We start from the raw sequence: 11,321 nt of genomic DNA on the forward strand, positions 1-11,321 counted from the left end.
TTGGGCCACCAAAAGTCTCTGGCTACTAATTCCACCGTCTTTTCCTTGCCGAAATGTCCGGCGCTGGGTGCGTCGTGTAGCTGTTGCAGTACTGTCGCGCGGAGTTCATCTCCCGGTACGTAGATGGCCCCCTTGCGGAGGAGCAGTCCGTCGCGTATCTGGAACTCGTCGTCCTTCGCCGTGCCGCTGCGCACCTCCTCCATCTTGGATCGCGCGAAGGAATCTGTTCGCAGCTCGCATCGTATCGCTTCCAGGTCTACGGTGGCTGAAGCGCATGCCCACGCCTTGGGTGCGAAAATGTGTTTGGCCGCTACCGGTGCTGCTTCCTCCAGATACTGCGGCTTCCTGGATAGCGCATCAGCCATGATGTTGTTGTCTCCGGGGATATATTCTATCCTGAAGTCGAAATCCGCAAAGAACTCCGCCCAGCGGATGTGTCTCTGGTTCAGGAACCGCGCCGTGCGCCAGTACTCCAGGTTCTTATGGTCCGTGCGAACTTGCACCGTGTGTTTGGCTCCGATGAGGAAGTGCCGCCACGCCTTGAATGCTGCATGAATGGCCAGCAACTCTCTGTCCCAGATGGTGTAGTTCTGCTCCGACTTGCTGAGTTTCCTGGAGTAGAAAGCACGCGGCCTCCAATCCCCTTGCGGGTCTTGCTGCAACAGGACTGCCCCCACGGCTCTGTCGGAGGCATCCGTCTCCACCCTCATGGGTTTGCTGGGGTTCACATGCAGCAGTTGTTCCTTGGAAGCGAAAAGACGCTTGAGTTTATGAAAGGACTGCTCCGCCTGCTCCGTCCAGATGAACTTCTTCTTCTTGGAGCTGAGGGTGTCCGTGATGGCCGCCGTCTGCATAGCGAAACCCTTGATGAACTTGCGATAAAAGTTAGCAAAGCCGACAAACCTCTGGACCTCCTTCCGATTGCGCGGGCTCTTCCAGTCCAGTACTGATCGTACCTTGGCGCTGTCCATGGCGATTCCCTTGTCGGACAGCTTGTAGCCCAGGAAATCCACCTCCGTCATGTCGAACTGGCATTTCTCCAGTTTGGCGTAAAGCCTGTGCTCCCGTAGTCTTTGCAGGACTTCCTTGACATCTCTCTCGTGAGCCTCCTGCGATTCCGAGAAGATCAGAATGTCGTCCAGGAAGCAGATGCACTTCTTGTAGAGGAGCCCCGCTAATACGTGATGCATGAAGTCTTGGAAGCAGTGGGAGCCATTTTGTAAACCGAAGGGCATAACCCTATACTCATAGGTGCCCAAGGGCGTGAACATGGCTGTCTTCCACTCGTCGCCCTCCCGCATGCGTATAAGATTGTACGCCCCTCCTAGATCCAACTTGGTGAAGATTCGTCCCTTTCTCACCGTCGCGAGCAAGTCTTCGATCTTGGGCATCGGGAAAGCCGTGGGCTTGGTTTTCGAATTTAAAATTCTGAAATCAACTACCAACCTCTTTTGGGGTGTGTCTTTTTTCTTCACGAAGAACACAGGACTGCCCCCCACTGCTTTGGATTCTTGGAAGAATCCCCGCTTCAAATTGTGATCTATGAACTCCCTGAGTTCTTGCAGTTCGTCTTCAGACATGGAATACAGTTTTCCAGTCGGCAGCGTCGCTCCCGGCAGGAGGTCAATCTTGCAGTCGTATGGTCTGTGGGGGGGGGGGGCAGTTTCTCCGCCTCCTTCTCGCAGAAGACCTCCAAAAACCCTCTGTACTTGTCGGGTACCGCTTGCAACACGCCCAAGTGTAACTGCGGTCCATCTTCTTGCCCCTCATCTTCCTGGGTAGGCAGTATGCAGTTTGCTGCGCAGTAGGAGGAGCCGAAGGTCAATTGGCGCTGGTACCATGCTAATGCCGGACTGTGCCTGTCCAACCAACTCATGCCCAACACTATGGGGGTGTCCGACAGCTGGGTGACGTTGAAGCTGATGACTTCGCGGTGATTTCCAATTTGCATCACCATTGGCGGCGTTTGCTGTACCACTTGTCCTCCCAGTAGCTCTCTGCCATCGACCGTGACAACGTGCAGGGGCACCGTGGCCGGCAGGAGTGCTACGCTATGTTGCTTGACAAAGTCCACTCCTACAAAGTCTGCATTACTACCAGAATCAATGGTGATAGGAACTTCCATGGTAAGTCCATTGGGTAGCTGGAGTGATGCAGTGAGTTGCACCACCGGTTTGGGCGGGAGGGGGTCTGTGGGCTGTAAGATCACTGGGGACTTCTTCACTGACTCGTCTGACTGGGCCCCAGTGCCTGTGCCTCCAGCCAGACTCCGTCGTTTCCCTGCAGTGGTTCCTCCTGCTGAACTGTTCCCTTTACTGTTGCTGAGGCTGCAGTGTGCTTGTGGAGCCTCTGGGGACACTCTTTCGCCATGTGCTGAGCACTGTCACAGACGTAACACTTCCTGTTCCCTCTAGGAGCCTTCGTTTTGACTGCTCCCGGTGTGAGGGCTCTGGCTGCTGACTGAGCCCTGGCACCACCTATCTCCATCGGCTCCTCTCCCCCTCCCAGTGGAGGCGTGGACTGAGCGCGCGCTGTTTCTTTGGGAAAGAAAGGAGGTGATCTAGCTGGCGTGCGTCCCCAACGCCCTTCGTCCTTGCTCCAAGGACGTTCTTCCAGCCTCACTCCAATCGCCAGTGCTTTCTGGACCACTTCTTTAGTGCTCTGGGGTCTCTCCCCCCTTGCAATTTCGTCTTTCACAGCACCGTTTAGCCCCTCCCAGAACAGGTTCCGGACGGCAGCTGAGTCTTTTTCCCATCCCAGCGCGTTGACCAATGCAAAAAAGCGGGAGTGATATTGTCTTACAGTGGCTTTGCCTTGTCTCAGTCCATGTATCTCTCTTCTGGCGACATCTACATCTACTGCTGATAAAAAACAAGCGTCCATCGCCTTAATAAAGGCATCCGCATTTCTGAGGGCTGGGTCATTATCTCGCCACAGATTGCGCAGCCACGCTTTTGCTTCTCCATGGAGATGAATTAGTATGAAGCCCACTTTTTCCTCCTCATCTCTAAAGTCCTTCTGCAGTAACTTGAGCGCATAAACTACATCTGCTCTGAAGTTAGGATACTGCTGCAGGCTCCCATCGAAATGAGACACGAGGCTGCCTCCCCTCTTTCCTAGACCAATCCCCTCTGGTCTGGCACCCGGTAGCCCCTGTTTGGTCAACATTTCCAACCTGGTTTGCAGATCCTGGCAGGCAGCGGCTGCTTCGTCTTCTCTCTTTCTGGATGCTAATATCTCCATGTTAAGCCTTGTCACTGCGTCTTGCAGGGCTGCCATTTGTTCTTCGGTCGTCATCCTGTCCTGCTTCCGTGAGCTCGCGAAGCACCAATCTTCGCCCCTCGCTGCGTCCACTCACATTGCGAGGTATAGAGGAGACGGGACTTACTGTCAGAGCTGCCTCTAGGTCCCAGCTCACAGAGGACCAACGCTAGGCTGTCGTAATGTACAAAAGTCTTTATTGAAGTTCAATTTCCATTTCAAAGCCGCAGCGCGCAGCCCTACATCTTAAACCCTAGATCGGCGAAGTCCCGTCTGAGTCTCCTCCCCTCTGACACCAGTTTAAGATCCTAGCCCTGCTCCACCTTTTCCGCTGCTCTCTCCTCTTCTGGGTCCTCCTGCCCGCTGGGGCATTGCCCTTTCTGGACTCTTCCGACACTGAGTCGCTTAGCTCCTCCCCCTGTCTCCTGCGGGCTTTAGGACCCGATTCCCAATTGTCAGGGACTCAGCGGGAGAGCAGGGAGGAGAGGAGATGGAGAGCGAGGGGGAGCAATCCGAGGGCAGCATAGGAGAATATGACAGCAGCCCGATAGATTCCATGAGCCTCTCCAGCGAATCGGAAGATTCACAGAAGGGGGCGCCGATGGGCAGGGCAAGGGGCGACCCAAGGGGGACACCCCAGAAGCAAGGGGCCAGCGGGGACTCCCAGAGCACCAGTTGCAAATCAGGACCAGCTTCCCCACCAGAGCGTAGTGGGGGGGAGGAGTCCCAGGTGTCAGAGCCCACATATGCACCACCAGCGAGAGAAGATGAGTCAGGGATGGCCACGCCTCCATCGGAGAGCGAGTTAACGGTCAAGAGGAAAGTTGCAGGCTGGGCGCGCGCGCCAAGTTCAAAGGTACAGGCGAGCGGCACAGAAGGTAGCCCGGATAGGGAACCAGGTCCTAAAGCCCGCCGGAAGGAGGGGCAAGAATCGTCAGGGTCAGCATCAGAGGAGTCCAGGAAGGATGAGACCCTAGCGGGCAGGAGGGCCCAGAGGAGAAAGGAACTTAGGAAGAGGTGGAGCAAGGCGAGGGTCTTAAACTGGTGTGGAAGGGGAGGAGACTCAGACGGGACTTCGCCGGTCTAAGGTCGAGACGTAGAGCTGCACGCTGCGGCTTTAAAATGGAAACTGAATCTCAATAAAGACTTTTGTACATAACTACAGCCTAGCGTTGGTCCTCTGTGAGCTGGGGCCTGGAGGCAGCTCTGACACCAATCCTCATTCTCTGCTGTCCTGCGCTCCTGTACATTTGAACTTGCCTCTCGCGCCAACCCAGTGACCTTTCTCCTAACCGTTACACTATTTCGGTCACTGCTTCCCTCTTCCGGGATACTGGCCGGATCTGACCTCCCCTCCGTTGTCCGACTTTCTGATGGAGGCGTGGTCAGCCCTGCCTCATCTTCTCTCCCTGGTGGGGAATGCACTGGCCCCGATCCTTGGGACTCTTCCCCCTCACTCTGCTCTGGTGGGGAAGCTGGTCCTGATTTCCAACTACTGCTCTGGGAGTCCCTGCTGCCCCCTTGCTCCTGGGGCGTTCCCCTTGGGAACCCCCTACCCCTGGCCACTGGCGCCCCCTTCTGTGAATCTTCCGATTCGCTGGAGAGGCTCATGGAATCCCTCGGTCCACTGTCCTCTTCTCCTACGCTCCCCTCGGATTCTTCCCCTTCGCTCTCCATCTCCTCTCTTCCCTGTGCCTCTGCTCCTGAGCCCCTGACAATATTAATTCCTAACATTACATATTTAAATCCTAAGCCTATCTAATATTTGCAAGCTTTTCCAATTAAGTTATCTTAGCATATTTAACAAAATCGTCTTTGAATTTCATCCATTCCTCCTGGTACTCCTCCTTCTGGTCACGGACTATTCCAGTCTGGTCGGCTAGCTCCGAAAAATCAATCATCTTCATCTGCCATTCCTCCACTGTTGGGACTTCTTGTGTTTTCCAATTCTTAGCTAACAAAATTCTTCCTGCAGATGTAGCATACAAAAACAATTTAACATCTTTCTTGGGCAATTCCAGACCTGTTATTCCAAGAAGAAAGGCCTCTGTTTTTTTTAATAAATGTATTGTCAGAGCTGCCTCTAGGTCCCAGCTCACAGAGGACCAACGCTAGGCTGTAGTTATGTACAAAAGTCTTTATTGAGGTTCAGTTTCCATTTTAAAGCCGCAGCGCACAGCTCTACGTCTCAACCCTAGACCGGCGAAGTCCCGTCTGAGTCTCCTCCCCTTCCACACCAGTTTAAGACTCTCGCCTTGCTCCACCTCTTCCTAAGTTCCTTTCTCCTCTGGGCCCTCCTGCCCGCTAGGGTTTCATCCTTTCTGGACTCCTCTGACGCTGACCCTGATGATTCTTGCCCCTCCTTCCGGCGGGCTTTAGGACCTGGTTCCCTATCCGGGCTACCTTCTGTGCCACTCGCCTGTACATTTGAACTAGGCGCGCGCGCCCAGCCTGCAACTTTCCTCTTGACCGTTACCTCGCTCTCTGATGGAGGCGTGGCCACCCCTGACTCATCTTCTCTCGCTGGTGGTGAATATGTGGGCTCTGATACCTGGGACTCCTCCCCCCCACTACGCTCTGGTGGGGAAGCTGGTCCTGATTTCCAACTGCTGCTCTGGGAGTCCCCGCTGGCCCCTTGTTTCTGGGGTGTCCCCCTTGGGTCGCCCCTTGCCCTGCCCATCGGCGCCCCCTTCTGTGAATCTTCCGATTCGCTGGAGAGGCTCACGGAATCTATTGGGCTGCTGTCATCCTCTCCTCCGCTGCCCTCGGATTGCTCCCCCTCGCTCTCCATCTCCTCTCCTCCCTGCGCTCCCACTGAGTCCCTGACAGGTAACTTCTAGTTGTATCCATTCCTTAATCCAGCAAAGCGCTGCTGCTTCAAAATAGATCTTCAAATCTGGCAGGGAAAATCCCTCTCTTTCTTTGGAATCTGATAGTAATTTATATTTAATTCTGGGGTTTTCCCATGCCAGATAAATCTAGATAAAGCTTTCTGCCATTCTTTAAAACATTTCACATTGTCAATAATTGGGAGGGCTTGAAACAAAAATAACATCTTTGGCAGTACATTCATCTTGACCACCAAAATCCGGCCCATTAATGACAATTTTAAATTTGACCAGATCTCCAGATCTCCCTTAATTTTATTCCATAATTTCTCATAGTTGTCTTTATATAAGTTCAAATTTCCCCCCGTCAAGTTAACTCCCAGATATTTAACTTTTTTCACAAAGACTAGGCCCGTCTTTTCTTGTAATTATTTTCTTTACTCATTATCCAGATTTTTCTCTAGTACTTTGGTTTTGCTCTTATTTAACTTAAATCCCGCTACCTGTCCGAACTCCTGTATCATCTCCAGTGCTTTTACTGCACTGGAGTCTGGGTCCTGTAATGTCAATACTAAATTACCAGCGAAGGCTTTTAATTTATACTGTTTGGATCCTACTACAATATCTTTAATTTGTTCATATTTTCTTATCATACTTAACAAGACCTCAAGGACCAAAATAAACAGCAGAGGGGAAAGTGGGCATCCTTGCCTGGTTCCCTTCTCAATTCTAATTTCTTCTGATACCACATTTTTTACTATAATTTTAGCTTTTTGTTCATGTTACCATTTAAAAACTTTTGACCAACCCCCATACTTTCTAAATTATGTGACATAGAACTCCAAGATACATTGTCAAAGGCTTTCTCTGCATCAATAAACATTAACATTGCTTTACAGTTCTTTCTTGCTTCCAACTTTTCCAAAATATCTACAATATTCCTAATATTTCATGTGTCTTCCAGGTAGGAAACCTACCTGGTCCTTATGGATATATTCAGACATAACCTTCTTTAGCCTGTGTCAGGGACTCAGCGGGAGCGCAGGGAGGAGAGGAGATGGAAAGCGAGGGGGAGCAATCCGAGGGCAGCGTAGGAGAATATGACAGCAGCCCGATAGATTCCATGAGCCTCTCCAGCGAATCGGAAGATTCACAGAAGGGGGCGCCGATGGGCAGGGCAAGGGGCGACCCAAGGGGGACACCCCAGAAGCAAGGGGCCAGCGGGGACTCCCAGAGCACCAGTTGCAAATCAGGACCAGCTTCCCCACCAGAGCGTAGTGGGGGGGAGGAGTCCCAGGTGTCAGAGCCCACATATGCACCACCAGCAAGAGAAGATGAGTCAGGGTGGACCACGCCTCCATCGGAGAGCGAGTTAACGGTTAAGAGGAAAGTTGCAGGCTGGGCGCGCGCGCCAAGTTCAAAGGTACAGGCGAGCGGCACAGAAGGTAGCCCGGATAGGGAACCAGGTCCTAAAGCCCGCCGGAAGGAGGGGCAAGAATCGTCAGGGTCAGCGTCAGAGGAGTCGAGGAAGGATGAGACCCTAGCGGGCAGGAGGGCCCAGAGGAGAAAGGAATTTAGGAAGAGGTGGAGCAAAGCGAGAGTCTTAAACTGGTGTGGAGGGGGAGGATACTCAGACAGGACTTCGCCGGTCTAAGCTCGGGACGTAGAGCTGCACGCTGCGGCTTTGAAATGGAGACTGAATCTCAATAAAGACTTTTGTACATAACTACAGCCTAGCGTTGGTCCTCTGTGAGCTGGGACCTGGAGGCAGCTCTGACAGTAAGTCCTGTCTCAGATTTCAAAGAACCTCGCAACGTGAGAGGACGCAGCGAGGGGCGAAGATTGGTGCTTCGCGAGCTCACAAAAGCAGCACAAGATGACTACAGAAGAACGACTGGCAGCTTTGCAAGAAGCCGTGGTACAACTTAACGCAGAAATACGAGCGGCAAGGAGGAGAGAAGAGGAATCAGATGCTGTCTGCAAGGATCTGCAAAACAGGTTGGAAATGTTGACTAAACAGGGGCCACCGGCAGCCAAATCAGAAGGGATCGGGCTCGGGAAGAGAGGGGGGAGCCTGGTGTCGCATTTCGATGGGAGTCTGCAGCAATATCCTAACTTCAGAGCAGACGTAGTTTTTGCGCTAAAGTTGCTGGAGAAGGACTTTAGAGATGAGCAGGAGAAAGTAGGCTTTATACTAACGCATCTCCATGGAGAAGCTAAAGCGTGGTTGCGCAATCTGTGGAGAGATAATGATCCAGCCCTCCAAAACGCAAAAGCCTTCATTAAGGCGATGGACGATTGTTTTTTATCAGAGATAGATGTCGATGTCGCTAGAAAAGAGATTCACGGTCTGAAACAAGGCAGAGCCACTGTAAGGCAATATCATTCCCGCTTTTTTGCATTGGTCAACGCGCTGGGATGGGAAAAAGATTCAGCGGACGTCAGGGACCTGTTCTGGGAGGGGCTGAACGGGGCTGTGAAAGACGAAATCGCAAGGGGGGAGAGGCCACGGAGCACTCAAGAAGTGGTGCAGAAGGCGTTGACGATTGGTGTGCGGCTGGAAGAACGTCCCTGGAGCAAAGATGAAGGGCGTTGGGGACGCACGCCAGCAAGGGCACCTCCTTTCTTCCCCAGAGACTCAGCGCGCGCTCAATCCACGCCTCCACTGGGAGGGGGAGAGGAGCCGATGGAGATAGGTGGTGCCAAGGCTCAGTCAGCGACCAGAGCCCTCACACCAGGAGCAGCCAAGGTGAAGCCTCCTAGAGGGAACAGGAAGTGTTACATCTGCGAAAGTGCTCAGCATATGGCAAAAGAGTGCCCCCAGAGGCTCCACAAGCACAATGCAGCCTCAGCAAAAGTAACAGAAGCAGCTCAGCAGAGGGAACCGCAGCAGGGAAACGACGAAGTCTGGCTGGAAGCAGAGCCGCTGGGGCCCAGCCAGACGAATCAGTGAAGCAGTCCCCAGGAATCTTACAGCCCACAGACCCCCTCCCGCCCAAACCAGTGGTGCAGCTCACCGCAACACTCCAGCTTCCCAATGGGCTCACCATGGAAGTGCCTATTACCATTGACTCTGGTAGCAATGCAGACTTTATGGGGGTGGATTTCATCAAGCAACATAGCATAGCGCTCCTGCCTGCCACGATGCCCCTGAAAGTAGTGACAGTCGATGGAAGAGAATTGCTGGGGGGACAGGTGGTACAGCAAACGCCGCCAATGGTGATGCGCATTGGAAATCACCGCGAAATCATCAGCTTCAACGTCACCCAACTGTCAGACACGCCCATAGTGTTGGGCATGAGCTGGTTGGACAGGCACAGCCCGGCATTGGCATGGTACCAGCGTAAATTGACCTTCTGCTCCTCCTACTGCGCAGAACATTGCATCATGACTAACCAGGAGGACGAGGGGCAAGAGGATGACCCACAGCTACAACTGGGCATGCTGCAAGCTGTACCCGACAAGTACAAGGCGTTTTTGGAGGTCTTCTGCGAGAAGGAAGCGGACAAGCTGCCTCCCCACAGACCCTACGACTGCAAGATTGACCTCCTGCCGGGGGCAACGCTGCCGACCGGAAAACTGTACTCCATGTCTGAAGACGAACTGCAAGAGCTCAGGGAGTTCATAGATCACAATTTGAAGCGGGGATTCATCCGAGAATCCAAAGCAGTGGGGGGCAGTCCTGTTTTCTTTGTGAAGAAAAAAGACACGCCCCAGAAGAGGCTTGTAGTTGATTTCAGAATTTTAAATTCGAAAACCAAGCCCACGGCTTTCCCGATGCCCAAGATCGACGACTTGCTCGCGACGGTGAGAAAGGGACGCATCTTCACCAAGCTGGATCTACGAGGGGCGTACAATCTTATACGCATGCGGGAGGGCGACGAGTGGAAGACGGCCATGTTCACGCCCTTGGGCACCTATGAGTATAGGGTTATGCCTTTCGGTTTACAAAATGGCTCCCACTGCTTCCAAGCCTTCATGCATCACGTGTTAGCGGGGCTCCTATACAAGAAGTGCGTCTGCTTCCTGGACGACATTCTGATCTTCTCGGAATCGCAGGAGGCTCACGAGAGAGATGTCAAGGAAGTCCTGCAAAGACTACGGGAGCACAGGCTTTACGCCAAACTGGAGAAATGCCAGTTCGACATGACGGAGGTGGATTTCCTGGGCTACAAGCTGTCCGACAAGGGAATCGCCATGGACAGCGCCAAGGTACGATCAGTACTGGACTGGAAGAGCCCGCGCAATCGGAAGGAGGTCCAGAGGTTTGTCGGCTTTGCTAACTTTTATCGCAAGTTCATCAAGGGTTTCGCTATGCAGACGGCGGCCATCACGGACACCCTCAGCTCCAAGAAGAAGAAGTTCATCTGGACGGACCAGGCGGAGCAGTCCTTTCAGAAACTCAAGCGTCTTTTCGCTTCCGAGGAACAACTGCTGCATGTGAACCCCAGCAAGCCCATGAGGGTGGAGACGGATGCCTCCGACAGAGCCGTGGGGGCAGTCCTGTTGCAGCGAGACCCGCAAGGGGATTGGAGGCCGTGTGCTTTCTACTCCAGGAAGCTCAGCAAGTCGGAGCAGAACTACACCATCTGGGACAGAGAGTTGCTGGCCATTCATGCAGCATTCAAGGCGTGGCGGCACTTCCTCATCGGAGCCAAACACACGGTGCAAGTTCGCACGGACCATAAGAACCTGGAGTACTGGCGCACGGCGCGGTTCCTGAACCAGAGACACATCCGCTGGGCGGAGTTCTTTGCGGATTTCGACTTCAGGATAGAATATATCCCCGGAGACAACAACGTCATGGCTGATGCGCTATCCAGGAAGCCGCAGTATCTGGAGGAAGCAGCACCGGTAGCGGCCAAACACATTTTCGCACCCAAGGCGTGGGCATGCGCTTCTGCCACAATAGACCTGGAAGCGATACGGCGCGAGCTGCGAACAGATTCCTTCACGCGCTCCAAGATGGAGGAGGTGCGCAGCGGCACGGCAAAGGACGACGAGTTCCAGATACGCGACGGACTGCTCCTCCGCAAGGGGGCCATCTACGTACCGGGAGATGAACTCCGCGCGACAGTACTGCAACAGCTACACGACGCACCCAGCGCCGGACATTTCGGCAGGGAAAAGACGGTGGAATTAGTAGCCAGAGACTTTTGGTGGCCCAAGATGCGGGGAGAAGTCGCGGAATACGTCACGAGGTGCGACACCTGCCAAAGGGCCAAGCCAGTA

Source organism: Podarcis cretensis (assembly GCF_951804945.1).
Source record: "Podarcis cretensis genome assembly, chromosome: 13".
In the NCBI taxonomy this organism is placed as follows: Eukaryota; Metazoa; Chordata; class Lepidosauria; order Squamata; family Lacertidae; genus Podarcis; species Podarcis cretensis.